Source organism: Mustela lutreola, chromosome 4 (genome assembly GCF_030435805.1).
Source record: "Mustela lutreola isolate mMusLut2 chromosome 4, mMusLut2.pri, whole genome shotgun sequence".
Lineage (NCBI taxonomy): Eukaryota > Metazoa > Chordata > Mammalia > Carnivora > Mustelidae > Mustela > Mustela lutreola.
Window position 1 is genome coordinate 61,897,475 of NC_081293.1, and position 22,762 is coordinate 61,920,236.

General features: G+C 39.8%; 1 long non-coding RNA gene across 1 annotated transcript; it reads right to left on the bottom strand.

The window, feature by feature from the left end:
* Positions 1-12,926: 12,926 nt before the first annotated feature.
* Positions 12,927-22,424, bottom strand: LOC131828913 (uncharacterized). Its single transcript, XR_009352606.1, has 4 exons — positions 22,168-22,424; positions 20,208-20,280; positions 17,865-17,949; positions 12,927-13,233 (listed from the first exon to the last, which is right to left on the bottom strand). It is a non-coding gene; the product is annotated as an uncharacterized LOC131828913 (long non-coding RNA).
* Positions 22,425-22,762: the final 338 nt, after the last annotated feature.

Genomic DNA, 22,762 nt, shown 5'->3' on the forward strand with positions numbered 1-22,762 from the left:
GATACATTAAAATGGTGACTTGCCAAGTAGCCCAGTTACAACATTCAAGAGTGGAGCACAATTGCTAAGTCCTCCCACCCTCCAGTTGCCACCCCCCACTATGTTGGAATTGCACAAATGACAATCCAAAGAGAAGGTCTATTTCCCTGAACTTCAGGAACAACTAGGCCCCTAGCTGAGTAGGAGAAATTGTAACGTGAATCCATTGTCCTAAAATTGTGTAATAAGCACCCAAGGGCCCACAGTCACCATATCTTTGGCTCATCACCTACGAGAAACGAGCATTGTAATGGGCATGCAGTTCAGCCCACAACCTTGGGTGTGCCAAGAGCTCTTTGCAATTCTGGGGCTTATTTAAATAAAGAAGATTTAAAGAGGTAGTGAGAGGAGATAAAAGCAGAAATGTTTCTACTTTTTTTAAAAAGAGGAAGGCAGAGATGAAAATCAGAAAGAGAAGGGGTGAAAGGAGCTATCTTGTGGGGTCTTGTGGTCTGAACAGCCGTGCACTCAATCATGGGACAAGGACAGAGAGGGAATGAAACGTGTTAGTTCCTCCTTAGTTAGGTCACCCTGTGGCTTCACAATTGAGCCAAAATGCCCGCATTTTGGAAAAATACGTATTTCTCGACAAAAATTCAAAACTGCATTTCATAGTAAACAAGGAATGATATGCACATGGACTTCCTTCTTACAAATCAAAATATAAAGTTTTTCTTCTTTAATATAGAAACACATATATAGGGACATGTAGGTGGCTCAGGCTGTTAAGTGTCTGCCTTCCACTTAGGTCATGATCTCAGGGTCCTGGGACTGAGCCTGCTTCTCCCTCTGCCCCTCCCCCTGCTCGTGTTCTCTCTCTCCCTCTCTCTCTCTTTCTCTTTCTCTCTCAAATAAATAAATAAAATCCTTAAAAAAATAAAAAATAAACACATGTAATATATAGTAAAGGGTGGCTTACATACTAAATTTTTTTATCTCTTAGACTACAATTTATGAACAATCATACAAAGGAAACACACATGCAAAGCATTGGCATATATAAAATGTCGCCACATATTTAAAAAGTATACCAGTTGAACAATTATACAATCTATAAGTCGCTAAACCAAATCACCAAATCTTTTATGTCCTACCTTCCAAAGCCTGGCTATTTTCTTTCTTTCTTTCTTTCTTTTTTTTTTTTTTTAGAATACATACACAACCCCACCCCCATTTCTTGAGATACTTTTAAACAAATTCACTTTATTAATAGAAACCAGGCTAAGGGTTTTTTTACATTCTACATTCACCTGCATTTTTCCATTAAAAATGTAATAAAAATGCAGGCACATGCTGCAAATACTAAATTAGAAAAACAGCTGTGCTTTTTACATTGTCCTGCCCTAGAAAAAAAACACCCAAGACAATCCCAGCAGCTGGCATCCTCTTCATGGTGTGCTGATTACCACAAGTAAATAAAGTCAGTAAATTACTGGCAGAGCACAGGAGGCCATGATGAGTCTAGGAAATCACCCTTTCATCAAACTCTCTGCACACTGTATATTGCCAAGGCAAAAAGCAAATAATGATGATCAATGGAGGATTAATATTTTAGTCAAAGAGGAATGGAGATGAATGCATACTATAAATTATTAACCAGCACTTGTACTCTATCCCCTTGGCACAGCGTGAACTGGGCTTCTGAAGAAACAGGATACGTATCTTCTACTTACCTAGCAATATTTTCTTCAACCAATGAATAATATTCATGAAGACGCACTTTTCTGAGATATCCAAGAGGGAAATTTATCCCTGAATTTCTCTACCTTTCTATAACAGAATGTAGGCAAAACATAAATATCTCTTTGTTGGTATTTTATAAATATAGATGTGTATTGTGCTATGTCTATAAATATTACTATGCTGTGTCAGGAGAGCAGTCACTGGGCTGGGAAGCAAGATAGATCTGGTCTAGCTCTCCCTTGGCTGTGACCGGCAGGGACACGTAAACCCTCTCTGAGCCTCAGTTTTTCTTTTTGTATTTTTTAAATTTTATTTATTCATTTGTCAGAGAGAGAATGAGAGAGATGGAGAAGCCCAAGCAGCGGCAAGTAGCAGGCAGAGGGAGAGGGCGAAACAGGCTCCTCGCCGAGCAGAGAGGCCGATGTGGGACTCCATGCCAGGACCCTGGGGTCATGACCTGAGTCAAAGGCAGATACTTAACTGACTGAGCCACACACATATCCCTGGGCCTCAGTCTTCTGAACTGTAAAAGAAAGGGTTGCGTGAGAGATGAACTTAGAGGCTCTTTTCAGCTTTAAAGTTCGTCTAAGGGCTTCATAATAAGCAACTAGTAGGAAGAACTAGGAGCTGGTTGGAACCAGAGGCATAACATAAAAAGTAAAAACAAATATAAAAATTGTTCAGTTATTTAAGCCAACCATATACACACTGGCCCAGGAGAAAATGTGTATGTATGTAGAAAATCGTATGTACCCGCAATCATATGCACTTATAAGTTGCACTTCCTTTGACTGAGAAAAAAAGTAACTGTCAACGACTAACTATACACTGAAATAAAGGAGTCGTCTATCTGTGTATCAGTAGCATGCCACGAATGTTGCACAAGAGATTATGAAATACTTAGCATTTAAAATTTAAGAAATAGCAATACTTGAAACACGGAGCAATCATAGACTTGTAATTTCCTGGATATGCAGTTCTACCAAACAAAGGCAAGGCAGCATTTACTATGTGCGGTAGTGACCCTGAAATGAAATGAGTAACTTGTTTGCTGACAGCCCACCACAGAAGGGAGGGGAATCACTCTCAATACTATAAATTAGGCTGTGATGAGGACACTCATAGGAAAGTGTTCCGAAGCTAGAGAGAACAGAGCCAGGGCAGAAGGAGACCACAGAGAAAGAAATCCTTCTGATTCCTATAAGATTTGTTTTTGCAAATTAAGAAGCCTCCACATCAAAGCTGTGCACAGAAGTGGACGTCAGAGCTCAGAGATGTTTAGGGACCATTTAGTTTTACCCTCCCATTCTATAGACTGGAAAAGTTAAGGTCAGAAAGGGTATATACTTTGTCCTGTGGTAAGTGTTTGTCAGAGCCAGACTAGAAGCAAATTAAGTCTTTGAACTTCCAGTCAGGCTTGCTTTCCTTCACTGTCTCCCTTCTCTCTGTGTGGGTCCAAAACAAATTCTTCCCTGACTGACTTATGGCAACTGGTCCTCCTGGGATGAATAGAATGTACTGTTACCTCTCCCTCCCTGAGAAGTTCCTCCCAAGCCGTAAAGTTTTTCCCAAGCTGACTAATGCTTTGGTTGGTCAGAATTGTTTTTCAGCCATCATTCTAAATATCATCTCCCAGCTGAGTGATCTGGGAACCAAGCTGTTCATCCCCACTGACTTTACCGTGTTAGTCCCAGAGTGGAAGAGCCAGCACGGCCTGTGTGATGTAGGTCAGTGACTCACAGACAAAGTATCACACGAGGGAACAGAAGCTCTCTGAAGGACTCAGGATTTGATGTTCGATGAGCTATAAATGTCTCTGTGTCTCAGTTCTCTTATCTGTTTGTTACACAGGACAAATACTCATTGACGTTTCCAAGACTATGGAGATAGAAAACAATCCTTCATGTTTTTTAAAAATTCAACTTCAGAAATACAGATGTGACTCTTCAAGTAGGAAGCACAGCTTAGAAATGATCTAGTTCATTTCCTTATTTCACAAGAGAAAAAAAGGATCAGAAAAATTTCTCTTTGATATGAGCCCGCTAGATGGTTCTAGAGCTCAGGCTATAAACTGGGCCTTTCCGCATGCAATGCGGTGCCTTGGCCTCAGCCGCATTGTTCACCTCTTTAAAGGGCTTCATAAATGTGACGCTTATAGAACATGGAAAACCCTGTATTCATACTGAGTCGTGGTAGACACAAGATGGCAGTCTCCTACACTAGCAAGACAGAGGTTCCCCCCACCCCCAACATACACCAAATTAATTGAGTTTCTCGTAAATTATGTGGTAGGCCTTACCATATAATTTCAGATACGGAGACAGATTGGGAGTCATCTCCTACAACCTAACAATTTGAGGTGATTAAGCTGGGTCATGATGAAGGAGGAAGCCAGAGGAGGAGAGGCTCACCATACTAAAAGAAGGCTTCATGAGACCGCAGTGCCGCAGAACATAGAGGGGACCCATCCCTCCCTCTCCCAGCAACCCCCTCCCTCACCCCGCACCTGCAACATGGGAAGTTGGTTGACCTCTCTCTCATCCACTTGGACACATATCACTCAAGCTCCAGATCACTTTCTGGCAATTTCATTCAGGCTCCTAATCGTGGGACAAGGTCTGGATGAAAAAGACAGTATGGAGAGAAAGACCCAAAGCTTCAAGGCTCTAACTCTCCACTGGGACCAGTCATTACTTGGCACTTGCTCTGGGCTGCTGTCATCCAAAGCACTCAATTATATTATTCTTTGGAGGAATGAAGTCTACTCTACTAGTCAAAATGGCTGAAAACAACACAACTGGAATGGATTCTAGAGGGGAAAACACCCAGAGCTCTCGGTTGGGGTGGGAGGGAGAGGTGGGGAGGAGGTTTTAGTACAGGAGGGAGGTAAGGAAAGGGCTAGCTTTTTGGGCGAGTTTCTGTAAGGACGAAACTAGTACGGGGTGGAATCACCTTGCAAGAGTTCAACTCTTTGCCCGTGCAAGCTTGGGCGCAGCGGCCAGAAATGCCTCTCAGACCAGTCTTTTCTGGACAAAACAACAGTAACCTTTCAAAATTAGAAAAGAAGGATTCTTCTCAAAGACAGGAATCATTCTACAGACTTGAAATCAGACCACACTGAAGCCCTGTCTACAAAAATAATGGTTTTTCCTGACATTTTAAATAGCACAATTTAACGGCTCAATGTTGCATTTGACATTTAAAAAGTCATCCATCTCCAAGAAGCTTATTGGCAGATCTTCTCAGTTCCCAGAATTAGCAAATGTAGTATGCATGTGAACTCATTCTACAAGAGCCCAAAGACTGTTTGAAAAGGAAGCCCGGAACACTGAGAACTGGCTGTTACCCACACTGAGCTCGCTCTGCCCCTTGCCTCTGGCCCTGACAACCCCTTCTGTACACCACTTGCCCTTTGTGTTCATCAGTCTCCCCATGACAAGAAGGAAGAAAAATCATAGGCTCAACCTAGTTCACTGTTGCAGTTAAGAAGGTGTCTGTACCAGAGAGGAGGCTGGGTGACTCAGTTGGTTGAGCATCCGACTCTTGGTTTTTGCTCAGGTCGTGATCTCAGGGTCGTGAGATCGAGGACTGCATGGGGCTCTGCGCTGAGCTGAGCATGGAGCCTGCTTAGGATTCTCTCTTTCCCCCCTCCCTTTGCCCCTCCCCCACTCACGTGCTTTCTTTCTCATAAATAAAACTTTAAAAAAGAAGATGGCTGTGGTAGATACAATGGAAGAATTAAATTACTCAGGTACACGGTGGGAAAGTAGGTATTCAAGAGCAAGATTGCCTCAGATGGAATTGGGGCTATTCTGCAGATTATAAGCTGCGTCACCTTGGGCACATTACTTAACCTCTCTGTGACTTGGTTTTCTTATTTCTGAAACAGGGATAGTTCCAGTACCTATCTCATTCAGTTGTTAAGATGGTTAAATGGATTAATATTTGTAAAGTCCTTAGAAAGAACTGGCAGAGAGGGGTTAGATGATTGTTAGAAAATAATAAATAACATGTATATACTAACTCTTTCAGATAATTTGTGTAAAATTCTCACTGTATGTGACACAAGCCTAAGCCAATCAACATATCACATTTCTCCTGGTCTCTGTGACCTCTGTGGAAATGTCACATGTGCCCCCTCAGAGCTAATAGGATGATAGGAGTCTACTTCTGGAGCTCCTGACTCTTTCCTATTGAACCTAAGAGGATAGAATCTGAGAAGATATTGAGTCTGGAGCTGTTGGCACCATCTCTCACATATGGAAGAGGAATCTGTCAGAGAACAATAGAGGAAATGGGTTCTGCTGACATTACTTGAGCTGTCAGATTATGGGATGCTTGAAGCCAAACTTCCCTCTAAACTCTTTACTTGTAGTAAAGAGCCAGTAAATTTTCTCCTTTTCCTTAAGTTAGTTTAGGCTGGGTTTTTGGTTTTGGGGTTTTTTAAATCACTCGCAACTGAGATAGACCCAGCTGATACAAGTCACAATATATCTCACGGCCCATAGTAGGTATCACGGCCAAAAAAATTACAGCTTCACCAGCATTTAAAATGTCAAGTTCTGGGGCGCCTGGGTTAAGCCGCTGCCTTCGGCTCAGGTCATGATCTCGGGGTCCCGGGATTGAGTCCCGCATCGGGCTCTCTGCTCAGCGGGGAGCCTGCTTCCTCCTCTCTCTCTCTCTCTCTCTCTCTCTCTGCCTGCCTCTCGGCCTACTTGTGATCTCTGTCTGTCAAATAAATAAATAAAATATTTTAAAAAAAATAAATAAAATAAAATGTCAAGTTCTGGTTTTGTAAGTTTAGTCAGGTCATTTAATTTTTCCTGGTCTCAGTTTCCTCATCTGAAAAATCCAGAAGTTGAGGTAAATTTTTTTATGGACCCTTCTAACTCAAAAATTTTATGACCATGACTGAAATTAAGGTCTTCTTGGCGGTTTTCAAGATTGCTCTTAAATTCATTCTTTCCACTCACTACAAAGCCAAGAAGAATAATTCCAAAAGAATGGTTTGTTTGTTTTTGGGTTGTTGGCATTTTGAGGTGGAAAGTAGAAGGAAGTGGAGAGTCAATCTAGTGATGACTTACATGAACTTTCAACAGCTTTGTTTTGTTTCATACATCCTAATTAGAATTATGCACCTACACTCATATAGGGAAGATGTGGATTAGGTTTAAAAAAAAAACAAACACAAAAAACGTTTAAGAAAACCTCGAGAGTCCAGAAGCTCACAGAGAGTTATGGCCATTCTCTGAGAGAGATTATGTAACCATCACCTTCCATGATAGCCATTCCTTTTCCTGGAGGCCAACACATTCTTTGCTGTCCCAGAATGATTACCAGGAAATGGAAGCATTTGTAGAAATGGGGAGGGAAGAGTAAAGAACTGGGATACTCAATGCAGAATGTATATTACCAAATAAAAGGTTGTATGATAAAAACAGTTAACAATTGCACTCAGTTATTCAGAACATAATAGGTATTTGGAAGAGGAGGAAAAAAAGGCCATTTCTGAGTAAATTAGGTAGCTGCTTCTTCATCCAAGAACTAAAGACTGTACGCATGATTCGTAAGAAAGATCTTTAAACTATTCAACTTAATTTAATTTTATTTTTTAAAAGATTTTATTTATTTATTTGATATAGACACAGCGAGAGAGGTTAACACAAGCATGGGGAGTGGGAGAGGAAGAAGCAGGCTTCCTGCTGAGCAGGGAGCCCGATGCAAGACTCGATCCCAAGACCCTGGATTCATGACCTGAGCCAAAGGCAGCCACTTAACAACTAAGCCTCCTAGGCACCCCTCAACTTAATTTTAGATGAAAGTCTAGTTAGTTGATGTCTAGTTGATGTCTTCATTTCCCAGGCCACCACAAATTAGCAACACTCGCTTAATAAGAGAGTGAGACTAGGTACTAGAAATGGACTCAACTGGCAACCACCAGAAAGAGAGGAGGCAGAAAAACTATAAAATGCCAACATAGGGGCGCCTGGGTAGCTCAGTCAGTTAAGTATCTGCCTTCAGCTCAGGTCATGATTTCAGAGTCCTGGGATGGAGCCCAGCCTCAGGCCCTGCTCAGCAGGGAGTCTGCTTCTGGTTCTCCCACTTCCCCCCTCTCTTCTTCCCTGCTCTCTCTCTTCTCACTCTCTCAAATAAATAAATGCAAACGTAACTTACAATGAGTCCCACAGCAGTCCAAGCTCATTCACTTTCACCTCAGTAGCACTTGCTGAAACACTGATTTTCATGTAACCTACACAGAAATAGTGCTATGTGACAAGTACTATTCTAAGTGTCCTGCAAATATCACCTCACTTAGCTTTTATAATAACCCCATAAAGTACAAAGAAGTTGAATAACTTGCCCAAGGCCATACAGTTCATTATCAGCAGAACCAGGATTCAACCCAGGCAGCCTAGCCCCTGGGCCCCTTCGCTCAACCACCACACCACAGTGTTGCACCTGTCACTGTCAGAAAGCAAGCTTCCTAACTACTCTTCACTATTCATGATGACCACTGGTGACAAATCCAGAGAAGATAATGCATACATTCTGAACAAGAAACCCAAGAAGTGAAAAATTCAGTGTAAAATATTTTTCTTTCAAAGTTATGTACAAATATTACTAATACCATAGCATTGTAATAATCATATTTGGCCTTTCAAAATAAAAACTTGAGGTATCTGGGATGTTCATTAACCTGAAGGTCCTCATTCCCAACTAATGAGAGATAAGTAAAATAGGAATGTTATAGCTCAAATTCCTTCCATTCTAAGCAACTATCATTACCTTGAGCTTCTGCATTGAAATTTACTTACTCTACAAAACCTTTAAACACCAAGGCAAAAACCTGTGGACAAAAAAGAGAAATCATTAAGTTGTGGTCACAAAAAACGTTGGGGGATGCAAGCTTTATCTGGGAATGGAATTTATGATCATCAAAAGATTTTTCTTGGGTAAAATATTAAAACATGTATAGTAATGTCATTTAAATACTTAGATTTGGGCTGTGGGAATGGAGAATATGATAAAGAATAAGAAATTTTGGTCCCTGATTATCTTTCTTTGTGGAACAAAAGGCTTCTTGGAATTCTCTGGAATGTTTTTGTTCATTTTATCATATTTATACCACCTCTTTTACCCTGCGATTAAATATCACTCTTAGGTCACTAATTGTAGAGTTGGCTATATTCAGTGTCTTAGGAGTAGCTCTGTGTGTGCATGTGTGTGTGCACCAGAGAGAGGCAAGTGGGAAAAGGGAGAGAGTTTACATTGTGTGTGGCCAAAGCAAGAACTATTTACTTCTTTAAAAGAAATATCAATAATGTTCATGCCAAGACAGCAGCCAAAGGAAGAGGAAGCCCAGGACTGGCCATAGAAGCAAGCCAGAGAAAGTAGAGCCAAAAATAATCTGGCTGAAAAAAGGAAAAACGACAGAAACAATGAAGTTGGTGAGTGTCCAGTGCTGAGAATATTTAACCTTTCATTATTATCACATATGGATTTCCTGTAAGTTTTTCAAGACCCAAACCTAACCCACATTCACACATGTGAATTGAGGACCTGAGTCTAATGTATAAATTCTGGCTGTTTCTTTAAATTCACCTTTCCTCATTTTATCAGTAATTTTGAAGTTATACGAGACGCTTTTTACTGCCTGTGTTTGCTAATTGAAATTTACGTTTCATACTTTCTCAGTCAGAGAAAGTATAGTGTCGATTCTTACAAGTCCCTAGTCTTTCGTAAGCAAGTGACTATTACCGAATTGTGTATGTGCCCAGGGTTGAGTTAATCAGGACTTTTCTTTCATAGTACCCTGGAATCACTGGTCCACACAAGGTTCCTCTTTCTACCATCACACCCCTTCCTTCTTCATCACCATGCCCAATACCAGCCTGGACTGTGGCACCTGATGTATGTATACACCTATCTTTGTAATATCCAGTTATCCACTTCGTTAATATCCACTTATCTTTGTAAAACACATACTGTTATTTTGTGTTAAAAATAAATGTTTGTAATTTATGTAACTGGTATTATTCTGTAGAGGTGATTGTTCATATATGAACATATATATATGCATATATATATGTATTTACTTTATGCGATATTTTTAGGATTGATTTGCATGCAGTAAGTATATCTAGTTTAGTGCTTGTAATAGTTGAGTGATAGTCCATGGTAATCATGTTATCCAAGTTACTTACCTATTCTCCATGCATGGCTCCCTAGGTAACTTCCAGAACTCTACCACTAAGAATAAAGCCGGCATCAACATTTTCATACATCAGTCTTCTGTAAAAACAATTTTTTAATCATAGGCTGTTTCAGAGTTCTAATACTTTTATTTCATCGCCAAGGGTTGCAACTGAATGAGGTACACTGAAAGAGGTTAAGAATTTCGTACCCAAAGGAAAGAACTCCTCACATCGGAGAAAAGTAGTTAAGTAGCAAGAACAGGAGCGAGACTAGCTCTCCCCAGCTCTCAGACGGCACCCTCTAACACGCTTATGTACCAGGTGTATAAGATACAACCTTTTAAAATCAAGTATTTTTCATCACCTGCATATTGAAAGTGGGTATTGAAGTGGCTTGTTCAGATAAATTCAGTATGTTATATCCTCGAAGTCATAAGTTCTGAATACGGGACTATATTCCACTAACTGAGAAAAGGATAAAATCATGAGCTTCGAGGAGCTACACTGGTCCGTAACGGGCTACAGTTATGTAATGTTTTTAAAACTAAAACATTGGGAAATAACCCAAACTCTACCTCCGACCAGCTGTGTGGTTGGTTATTTTTGTGGAGAAAGCTTCCAAAGGGATGTGAATCTGGTATCTTTGGGGGAAAGATTCTGTGCTTCTGAGCTCCACTGCCGGGGAATGGCCTCATTTATCATTTTGCGTCTTCTGCACTAGGCCCTCGACAGAGCACTTGAACACAGTCATTTTGGAATCGCTGGTGGGAGGATGGAGTGGTAGAATACAAATAGCTCCATCTCCTCGGACAGCTTGCTCTACTTCCACGAGCTTCTGTTTCCTCATCTAAAAACAAGGGAGAGTCTGGCATGTAACAGACCATGAATAAAAGGTATCATTTTTCCTTACCCTTATTTTTTAAAGCCCATGTGTGCCACGACACTTTAAGACAGATGGGCTTTTGTTCTTTTAGAATGACATAAAAATGAGATATGCATGCCTTTATTCACTGTATTATACTGTGTCTTACAATTAGTGAAACAGTACGCATGATGTGTGCTGAAGCGGATTTACCACGAAGCTGATGAAGCCACAAACACTGGCTGTTGCTGGGGGTGGCGGAATCTTCTTAGTAGGGAAGGGAAGGTAGACTGTGCTTGGAAACATCACTCTGTGTGTTTTTGTTAAGTCACCTCAAGAGATCTCCAAAGAAAGGGACTAGAATCTCCAAAGCTTCAGGAATTTGTTTGATAGGTTTTCTATTCTAAATAAATATTCCCTTTTATACCTAATATTATATTTGCAATTTTGTGTCCTTTAAACACCCTCCCCCAAATTAAATGACTTTAGACTCCACAAAATCTGGATTTGCCCTTGAATGTATGAACAACATTGTAATTAAACAATTTGAGAAAAGCACGTAGATAAATCTCAATTCACCTTGAAGAGTTTTCTGGAGCAAAACGGTTCCCCTAAGCTGACTATTTGGACAAGTCCCTCTTTTGTCTGAACCTTACTTTTCTTACCTTAAAACATTCATCTTTGACTGGCTCTGTAAGATCCCTTCCAACTCAGATAATCCTGACTTGATACCTGTCTTGCCATACTACCAGTATTATTTTCTAACAAATCATATTTTGAAGGAAGTCCAAAATGAATTCTCATTTTAAACATTTTAAGGTTTCAGTACCAAGAATAATTACATCCTCCCACCAACAAGTATTTATCTTGTAAATGTAAACAAATGAATGTAGATCTTAAAGAACACTCATTACAGCGTGTCGCTATAGAACTAATTTGCTTTATAAGGGCAGGAATATTTCTTCTGGTGGTTCTAGTTCAAAATAACCAAGATAAAGCCACGCACTGATTTTCATTTGTATCATTACTCAAAAATAATCCATTCTGAAAGAGGAAGAGGTATTTTTACAGTCCCAATGAGACCAAGTTGTTTTAGACAAAATGAAATAGATGAGCCATTTATGAGAAATCGATGATAGTTGTTCTCTTCTGAGCTTAGATTGACAAGATCCGAGAAGATTTTAAAAGGAAGGGAAAAAAATGATAGTCTAGTTTAGTCTTCAGACACAAGAGCAAAACTCAAGAGCTTGGAGTCATTCTTTCCTGGCGGTGAATACCACCACATATCGCTCTTTATGGGGCACAGGGGATTGGTTCTTGGAAATCTGGAAAGACAGTTCTGATGGAGTCAGAAGGATGGGGAGGAACCTCATGGAGCCAGTAGAATTCACATATTTTTAAGATGGAAAAGCTGAGGCCCAGACAGAAGCTTGACTTGCCTCAAATCAAAGATCCAGATACAAGGCCACACCCTTGTGACCTCAAGTCTGTCTGGTTCGGTTTCTTCCTCACCAGCCTGGGTTTGCAGAATCATCTGAGCACTTTCGTACTTCAGTGCCCATCAGGGAGCTTATGGTACAAAACATGGGGCAGTTTTTGCTCTGCTCAATATTAAATCTAACAGGGGCGCCTGGGTGGCTCAGTTGGTTGGACGACTGCCTTTGGCTCAGGTCATGATCCTGGAGTCCCGGGATCGAGTCCCACATCGGGCTCCCAGCTCCATGTGGAGTCTGCTTCTCCCTCTGACCTTCTCCTCGCTCATGTTCTCTCTCACTGTCTCTCTCTCAAATAAATAAATAAAATCTTTAAAAAAAAATATTAAATCTAACAGTAAATTTATAGTAATTAAGATAATGGGTATTGGTGGAAAGCTAAGCAGTGAACACGATGTGGAACACAGTGGGGTACCTCAAAATTAGGTTCACACACAAATGGAATCTTGATGCACAAAAGTGGTGGATTTGTAGAGAGTAACAACGGCCAATCAATCAAGACTGCTTGAACAAATGGTTACCCATATGGAAACAAAGCAGAACAAAACAAAACCTAGGTCACTGCTTCAAACTGTACACTCACTCTCTTTCTCTTTCTCTCTCTCTCCCCCACCCCCGCCACACACATTCCAGGTCTGTGAAATGTAAAAAAAATAAATAAATAAAACTTTATAAAGTTTAGAAGAAAAATAAGAAAATGTGTTTATGACATTGGGATGGGGAAAGATTTCTTAAACAAATCACAAAATACAAACCATAAAGGAAAATATTCGTTAATTCAACCACATTCTAAAAATGCATCAAAGGGATGCCTGGATGGCTCAGTCCATTACGTGTCTGCCTTTGGTTCAGGTCATGATCCCAGGGTCCTGGGATGGAGTCCTGCATCAGGCTCCTTGCTCAGCAGGGAGTCTGTTCACCCTCTGCCTGCTGTTCTCTTGCTTGTGCTCCCTCTCTCTCTCTGAAAAATAAATAAAAAATATTTTAAAAAATAAATAAATAAAAATAAAAATGCATATATACATAATATATATGTATATATATTCATATGGTATATTTGTTTGTTAAAATTTATTGAACTATATCTTTAAAGATTTGTGTACTCTACCTGTATCTCTTACATTTTAATTTTTTTAAGTTTACCAAAAGCAAGATACTGTAATCAAAGTGAAGAGGTAGGCCACACTCTGGGTAAAGATATTTAGAATACCTGTAATCAACAAAGGATTATTATCCAGAATATATAAATTACTTCCACAAATCCAAGGGAAAAAGATGAATATTTAAACAGAAAAATGTGCAAAAGATGTGAATAGGCAAGTCATAGAATAGGAATCCAAATTGGCCAATGAACTTGAAAAGATGTTTAACCTCCCTGGTCACATGAAAATGAAAACCATAATGAGAAAACATTTTATACACATTTAATTAGAAAGCTTCAATAAGTCTGCCAAGACCAAGTATTGGTGAGAATGTAAAGCACCAGAAATTTTATACATTGCTGGTGGGAGCAAAACTTGGTAAAAAATTACTTAGAAAGTTTTGGAAATATATGTTTTTTTTTGTTTTTTTGTTTTTTTTTTTAAAGATTTTATTTATTTAACAGACAGAGATCACAAGTAGGCAGAGAGGCAGGCAGAGAGAGAGAGGGAAGCAGGCTCCCTGCTGAGCAGAGAGCCCGATGCGGGACTCGATCCCAGGTCCCTGGGATCATGACCTGAGCTGAAGGCAGCGGCTTAACCCACTGAGCCACCCAGGCGCCCCAGAAATATATGTTAAGTCACACACAAATGCCACAATCCAGCAAATCTCTAAGCAAATACCAAAGAGAAATCCTTTAACACATTCCCTCAAAGACATGTACAAAAATATTCATACAAGCATTGTATGTAATAACAAAATAGCAAACGACCTAAAAGTCCAAACGACAATAGAACAGATTAATAAATTATAGTATAGTCAAGCAATAGAATATAGGCTGTGAAAATGAATTAATTAGAGCCATATATATCAACATGGATAAATTTCATTAAAATGACATATTAAATGGAAAAGAGGAATTTACAGAAGGATGTTTACAGTGTGATTCTGGCTCTTAGTCTGGCTTTATTTCATTGATTTTACCAAAACCCTTTGGGGAGATAGCAGGCTAGGCCAGGAGTGAGTCCTAAGAAACACTGGGCTCACCTAGTTGGGACACTTGGCAGGGCAGGCTAGATACAGGACATCAGGCAGGAATATGGTCTGTATTTGCTGCTTCTGATCTCACCTTGATTAGCATTTAGCTCTCAGGAGCAGGTCCAAGTAGAATGCATATACAGGGGGAACAAGTGTCCTCACATGGCCCATGCAGGAAGAGAAGAAATGGAGTTTTATCTGCACATGACCCAAGAAAGCAAAGTACAGATGAGCATAGAGCCAGACTCACCCAGCCATTTTTAGGTCAAAAAGGTGATGACATACAGGCCTCTGAGTCACACTGTGCCAATCTGGACCATGATGTACAGTTGTCACTTGGGGAACTCCCTTCTTCATCATTTTGGGGAGTCCCTTCATCTTTTCCCTGAGTTGTGTATCCTGTTTTTTACATCCTATGTCTTCCTCTTTCTTCATTTGTTCCTTTATTTTGGTGGAACATATCACCCCACAGCTTTCTTAGAAATTATTTTGGGGAGATAAATGTTTTGAGTCTGAAAATGTCTTGCCTTGATACTCTATTAATAGCTTGGCTGGATATGAAATTCTAGCTTACTCTGCCTTTGGCTCAGGTCATGATCCCAGGGTCCTGGGATCGAGCCCCACATTGGGCTCTCTGCTCTGCTGAGAGCCTGCTTCCTCCTCTCTCTCTGCCTGCCTCTCTATTTGTGATCTCTGTCTGTCATATAGATAAACAAAATATTTTAAAAAAATAATAATAAAATTCTAGCTTAGAAGTCATTTCCTTCAGAATTTTGAAGGCATTCTCCCATGGTCTTCTAGCTTCCAGTGTTGCTGTTTCTTAGTTTGAATCTCTTTCAATCCGCTGTGCTGAGAATGCTTTGGGACCTTTCAGTTTGGAAAGCCCATGCCTTTTGATTCTGGGAAGCATTCTTGTTGATGATTCTCTCTTCTCCATTTCCTCTCTGTTATTTATTTATTTATTTATTTATTTAAATTCAGATTTTGGAATCTCTGTCCCTGGTTCTTTACTTGTCTCTTGTTCTCTGCTGGGGTGGCAGTGAGGGGCCTTGGGATCTGAGTGCTTTTTACCAATCAGTCTTCTTCAGGTAATCCCCTGCTTCCCCTCACTCAAACCCCCCTCCCGTCCCTCTCACTCCCCACCCTACCCCTAGCCTGGTACTACCAATGTTGAGGTTTTTCAGGACTGTGTGGTATAAACCTAACTGGTTCTCATCTTTTTCCAATATCAGTTTAGGATTTGGCTTTCCCACTCACACATCTATTTTTAAGCTTCTCAAATGTTGTTGCTATGGATTCCCCTTGGCTGGGAAACAAAATACAAACTAAGCCTGGTCACAAAAAGAAGAGACCAACTAGGAAGTATCTATTATGCGTGATTTGTAGGTAGATTCTCACTGTTCAGTTTGCGGAGACAGTCATACTCTCCTTTTTGTTGTAAGTTTACGCCCTCAACTAAAAATTCGTCTCTGTGTAGCTTAAGTGGGAGTTCATGAGGGACTGAAATGATGTGTGTATATCAAAGCCACCATCTTTACCCAGCAGTTTATATAATGATGTGACTACCATTTAATTCTGTGTATCTTTTGTTTATCTTAAGTATCACATCATTGATGAAAGAAAAAGCTGAGATACTACCCTAGAGTCATGAATTTTAAAGAAAGGTACCTCTTTGTACATGGATATCTTGAAAATTCCATCTATGTTTGGACAGGGCTTACAGAGTTTAAGACTATCAAGTCCAACCCTCTCCCCCTTATTTTCAAGAGGAGCAAACAATACCATGATTTGATCATGAACATTAGCAGCAGAACTAAAATTATCAGTAAAATCTTCTGCTTAATGTATCTCAAGACCTCATTCTAGTGTTTTTTCACTAACATTCAGTTATTTTGTTTAGTGTTTTTCTACTGATAACATTCAAATGACTCAAACTTCTTATAGGTTCTACCCATCACATCATACTCAACAAGAACTCAACTTATATACATTGTTTGAAGCAGTCAACCAACTGGATATTTTTATGTGAAAAATCTTTTCTTAAATAAGGGATAAAATGGGACAAACTTAATCAGTTTCTCATGGTGGTTAATCTGGACTAGCTCAGGCCTTCTCCTTCACATGATCACTTAACTAATGATATAGATATAGATATCAGTTTGCCAAGCCCTGGGTGTTTCACTTGGTTTGGGACACTAGATGTTAAGTCACACATTTTCACTATTCCTACAGATGTCTTTAATTTTATATTCAGACTTACATTTGCATTCTCATGGGTGATGTGTTGCAACACCCCCTCTGCCTTTCCACATCGCCTTGGGAACACAGCCATCTTGGGGATTCAGGAAGCACACACCCCAAAAAGGATTTAATTGTGAAAGTTCATTCCATTTAAGCAAAGCTAGGTCCCTAGCTTTTCTCCTTTGCAAACTAATGTGCACGATGGCTTATAAGGTAATTATGCATTCATTTTAAGACTTCAAGAATTGAGGACTCAGATTTTTCAAAGCAAAGAAAATAATCAGATAGTTTTCATATCCCAGAGGGGTTTTTTTGGTTTTTTTGGGGGGGTTGTTTGTTTGGTGCAAAAAGGTGGTTTTTGTTAAAGCACAGGGACAGGACCCATAGGCAGAAAAAGCTACACCCGGGGTGGTGAGGGGTGGCCCACAATATACTTACAAATTGGGAGGGGGTTAGAGATAACATAAGTCTCTAAGGAATTTTGAAAGCAAGGTTTCCAGGACCTTATAATTCCATAAAAATGTCTGATAAACACACACACACACACACACTGAGCTACTGGGAAAATATTCTAAATAAATGAATCTTCCAGAATGTTTTCACTATTATCCTTCTTTTCCACAGAAAAAAATTGAAAAATACACTTACTTTCACTTCAAGAATCTGAACAGAACTTGTAAATGCCTGAACAAAAAGCAGATAAGACAAGCAGAGGAAGACCGCACTCCTCAGACGCATTTTTAAACTTAACATCCGCAAACCTGTCTTCAGATACACCCCATTCTCTATTGATTGTGTTAATGGATCTTAAGTATTGGATAGTTTGAGGTTAAATATAATGCTAGAACCTGATACCAGAATGCCAGATGATTCACAGATCCTTGATTTGTGATTTTAAATGTGGGCATGAGGTAACATTTGGTGGGGCTTTATTTTTACCTGTGCCTAATGTGGTCCCGAATTACCTGCTGTGGTGAGCAGGGTGAATGGCTGGAGAGCAGCTGCCTGCCATTAAATTCATCTGCTTCTCAGAACCATGAGGACAAACAGAATGCTGCAAAACTCAGCCTTGTGCCTTCTGTTAGTTCAGTCTCTCCTTTTAAGCCCAATGTCCCTAGTCTCCATCCTTTTCCTGGGAATAAACAATATTCCTTTCATGAGAGTCTTACGTACATTATGAAAGAAAAACAAAAACCAGGGAAAAAACAGATTTGTATCTCCACAGACTGTGTTCTCTCTTCTCCGGATCTCCAAGTTCCTGTGAGGGGTGAAACCAGAAATAATAACTAATAGTTACGAAGCATTTCCTGTATCCTAGGCTCTTTACATAAGCTGTCTTATTTAATCTCTGCACACATTACAACATGGAGACCACTGTTATTCCTATTTTATACATAAGAAAAGTGACACTTCAAGAAATTAAGTAACTTTCCCAAGGTGACTCAGCCAGCAGCTGGTGAGCTAGGTTCAAATCCTGATAGGCTGAATCTAGAAACATAATGCTTAACCCATGCCTTACTGAAAAAGAATCACCTCATAGCAATTGCTAGAAGAGCGTCCCCAATATCAGCACCCTACTTTTCAGTAAACTATAAAAATGTTCCCTATGTCACTGCTGGGCACCATGTTGAGACTAATTTGGATGCTCTATGAAAGAATTATCTTGTGAGGGTGCCTGGGTGGCTCAGTTGGTTAAGCGATTGTTTTCAGCTCAGGTCATGATCCTGGAGTCCTGGGATGGAGCCCCGCATGGAGACCCTCATGGGGCTCCCTGCTTAGCAGGGAGCCTGCTTCTCCCTTGGACCCCTCCCCCCTCTCATGTGCTCTCTCTCAAATAAATAAATAAAATCTTTAAAAAAATGATCTTGTTAAAAATAACTTTAGTGCTAAATCATAATGAAAACATTTTAAATCAACTTGATTGAAGTATAATTTTTATATAATATATACCATTTTCTGTGTATAGGCTGATGATTTTTGACACAGGTATAAACACATACCCTCATCCTAGTCAAAATATACAATATTTCCATCATCTCAGGAAATTCCCTTGTGCTCTTTTGCAGTCAATTTCCTCAAACCCCCCACAGCCAGTCCCAAGAAACCACTGATCTACTTTTTACCATTATAGATTAGTTTTGACTGCACTTGTCTCTTCAGAGAACTGGAATCATACGGTATATGCTCTTTTGCATCTAACTTCGTTAGTGTGTTTTTTTTTTTTTTTAAAGATTTTTTATATATTTCAGAGAGAGAGAGAGATCACAAGTAGGCAGAAGAGCAGGCAGAGGGAGAGAAAGAAGCAGGCACTCTGCTGAGCAGGGAGCCCAAAGCCGGACTTGATCCCAGGACCCTGGGATCACAACCTGAGCGGAAGGCAGCCACTTAACCAACTGAGCTGCTCAGGCGTCCCTACTTTTTAATTTTTATTTATTTATTTATTTATTTTAGGTAGGCTCCATGACCAGTGTGGAACCCAATTTGGGCCTTGAACTCATGACCCTGAGATCAAGACCTGAGCTGAGATCAAGAAATGTACCCTTAACTGACTGATCCACCTAGATGTCCCTCGGTCTTTATGATTTCAGCCATTTTAGCATTTGAGAAGTAAGATCTGGTTATTTAAATTTACATTTTTCTGATGGCTAATAAAATAATAATAATGTTGAGCATCTTTTCTCATACTAATTAGTCTAACATATGTTTTTTCTTTTTTTCTTTTCAATGTATACTGCAAACATAGCCAACACTGTAATATTTTCTTTATAAATTAAAGAAAACCAAAGGAACGCTACCCCTATATGCTGCATCTCTCTCTGGGAGAGGTTGCCCGTGATCTCCCCAGTTATAATCTGCTTTATGACACCTGGGATTCACATCTAGGTTTGCGCAGCAGCTGTGGCTTCCCATGTCTGAAGCCCTGGTATTCCAGTGCAAAGTGGACATCCCCCAAATATCTGAATGAAAATGAATCGAACTGATCTATTTTTTAGATGGAGCAGAAGCTGCACTGGGAGGTGGGCAGGAATGGGACTCTTTTTTACCAAGGTTTATTTACAAATATCTGTCTGGTCAAAGCACTGTTTTTTGTTATGTATTCTACAGTCTCCCATTTCATTATTAGCTATTTAATGTCCTTACACACCATGATGACAAAAACTAATAGACTATATTTGCTTCAAAATTAAATGTTACAATCTATTAACTTCTGATAAGTTAAAAGACGTTTTGCTTGAACTCGTCCTGGTAGCTTCTGTTGGTGCCATTTCACAAACCGTTTGACCTTCTGTGAATACTGCAGGAGGGACCAACGGGGGAATGATGGTGGTTTACTCCACGTCTAGCTTGGCCTTCTACACTCCCAGATACTCAGTGAGTTCACAGTGCTTCTGGCCTCTCAACATAGATTGCCTCCCTATCCAAACTCCTCAAACTAAAAGCCCATGTAGGAGATGAAATTTAAGGTGGCATATTAATACAAAAATCTTAACTTTTATTTTTACCCATCATCCTTACCAGATAGCATTTATTTTCATTAGTAGCGGTAGCCCTCTTATCCCAAAGGAGTGAAGACTGAAATCCACAGGCCCTGGGGTAGGACAGAGTGATGAGTAGGGAAGTTTTTGGACCATCTTTTTCCATGCTTCTAGTATAATGTGAATGCCCTAGGACATGCTCTGTTCAAACTTTCCATATAAGCCCTTGATTTTAAAAACAGTCATCAGCCCTCTTGGGAAGCTACATATAAGCTTTGGTTTACTCCATGTGAGTATTTCAATAATCTAAAAAGAAGTGTGAAGGACAAAACCCCAGAGGTATTTGGTACCTCTGCCAAGGGGGGGCCAGTCATCATACCAAACCCCAACACTGCACAGAATTTCATGTCTTCTGCAATTTTCTTTCTTTTTTAAAATTTTTAAAAAAGATTTTGTTTATTTATTTGACAGAGGGAGACATATCGAGAGAAGGAACACAAGCAGAGGGAGTGGAAGAGAAAGAAGCAGGCTTCCCGCTGAGCAAGGAGCATGATGCCGGGCTTGATCCCAGGACCCTGGGACCATCACCTGAGCCAAAAGCAGATGCTTAATGACTGAGACACCCAGGTGCCCCACCATCTGCAATTTTCTAAACTAACTTAAAGCCAAAGCCCTTTTGAAACTGTTAAAGAAAACCTACATAAAACTTATGCATAAAACAAAACATAATCCATAACCAATGTTTCTTTTACAAGAAAACATAATCCATAACCAATGTTTCTTTTACAAGTCTATTATTATGTCATAAAAGCATATTCTTACGCTAATGACAACAAAATCTACTACAAAGAATACTAGAGTGAGAATCAAGAAACTCAGAGGCCTTTGTCTTACCTCTGCTCTCAATAACTTTGAAACTCCAGACAAATCACTTATCCTCCATGTATGAAATTAGGATTGTAATAAACATTTCTCCCTCCGGAGAATAATAGGAAGATAAATGACTGCAACAGTGCCTTGAGTTGCAACATAAATCTGAGGCATTATTATTTTTAGTACAGAAAGCTTAGAAATAAATACCATATTGTCCTAACATTTTTGTTATTTTAATTGGTCCAAATTATATGTTTTTTTTGTGGGATTTTTATTTGGCTCTTTGTGCAAGAGATAGACAAAAAAGAACAAAGTCATGTGAAAACAGAGAAATAAGAAGAGGAAACAAATAAGACAACTTTGATTAACATATTATGCTAAAATTACTGTGAGAAATGAAAGGCGATTCTAAATTAGATAGCTACAAGACATGAAATCCCCTTCCTGAGCTATTTCAAACCAAAGCCCTGTGAGAGAAAATGAAGCTAAACAAAGAACACATGTCATGGTAAAAATGAAGTAACAGAAAGCTCAAAGAGCTAAACGGTCTCCATGATTAGAAATAAAGAAGGCATATTAGCGAGTAAGTAGATCCATCCCATTGTCAGGAAAGCATACAGATCTCCCTAAGGGTCAGGATGTTCTCTCTTGAGTCTGTTCCAGAGTAAGAGGCTAAGCACCAGAGGTTTCAGGTCCTTGATCTACATCTGAAATCTGTGCCTGCAGGTTTTTAGCCAAGGGGTAACCCTGAACCTGCACAGCCAGTTTCGTCTTCTCTCCCTTCGGATAACAGCCTCTGAAAGCAAATAACATCCATCTTCAGATTTATATCTAGTTGGTGAAAACCCATGTAGCACACTTGAGGGTTATAAACAGCAGCTATTGCTTATTTTCATATTTAAACATATAAGAAGATTCCGTATTCTCTGTCTGAAAAAGGTAAATGTTAAAAAGATACAAAAGTTAGTGAATTACATGGATTAAAAAAAAAAAAAAAGACTCCATCCTTAACTTGCGAGGGTAAGAGAGCTCTCTTGAAACTTGAGCGGGCACACACTTAGGACAAACAAAAGGAAGTTCTACTTCGAATGGGGGAATTCATACGCGGAAGGTCTCATCCCGCTTACCACAGAAAGAGTGTAATTTTCGGGTCCCTTGTCTGAACTTTCAGTTCCTTGAAGGCTGGATCTCAGTCACTGTTCTGTCCCTTCCCTCTCAGCACAGTGCCAGGCCCATGGAAGGTGCTTTGTAAATCTTAGTTCTCTCACACAGCCCTCGCTAGGCCCCCTTTCTCTCAGAGAGCGTGTGGTCTGTGGCCCAGATGCATGGCAAGACTGCGCGATCACTTCAAGTTCCAAGAGCCATTGAAGAAGGAGAGGAACAAATAAGCATCACATACTTCAGTTACTTCTGCTTTTTATTTGTTTTCTGTTCCTTAACAATAATACTTCACTCTCACTCCCTATGATACACAAAATCTGGTAAGTAGCATTCCTGAGAGGACAAAAGGTGCAATTTGGAGAGGGCACTTCAGACATTCTTTGCTTAATTTCTGAAGACCATGAAAGTTGGTCTTTAGCTGATGTTGATCTGACAATGCTAGGCTACTCTTACCCCAAATAATTATCTCACATAATTTTCCTTTTTAATATTTTATTTATGTATTTATTTTTGAAAGAGTGCTCACGAGTAGAGGGGATGGACAGAGGGAGAAGCAGGCTC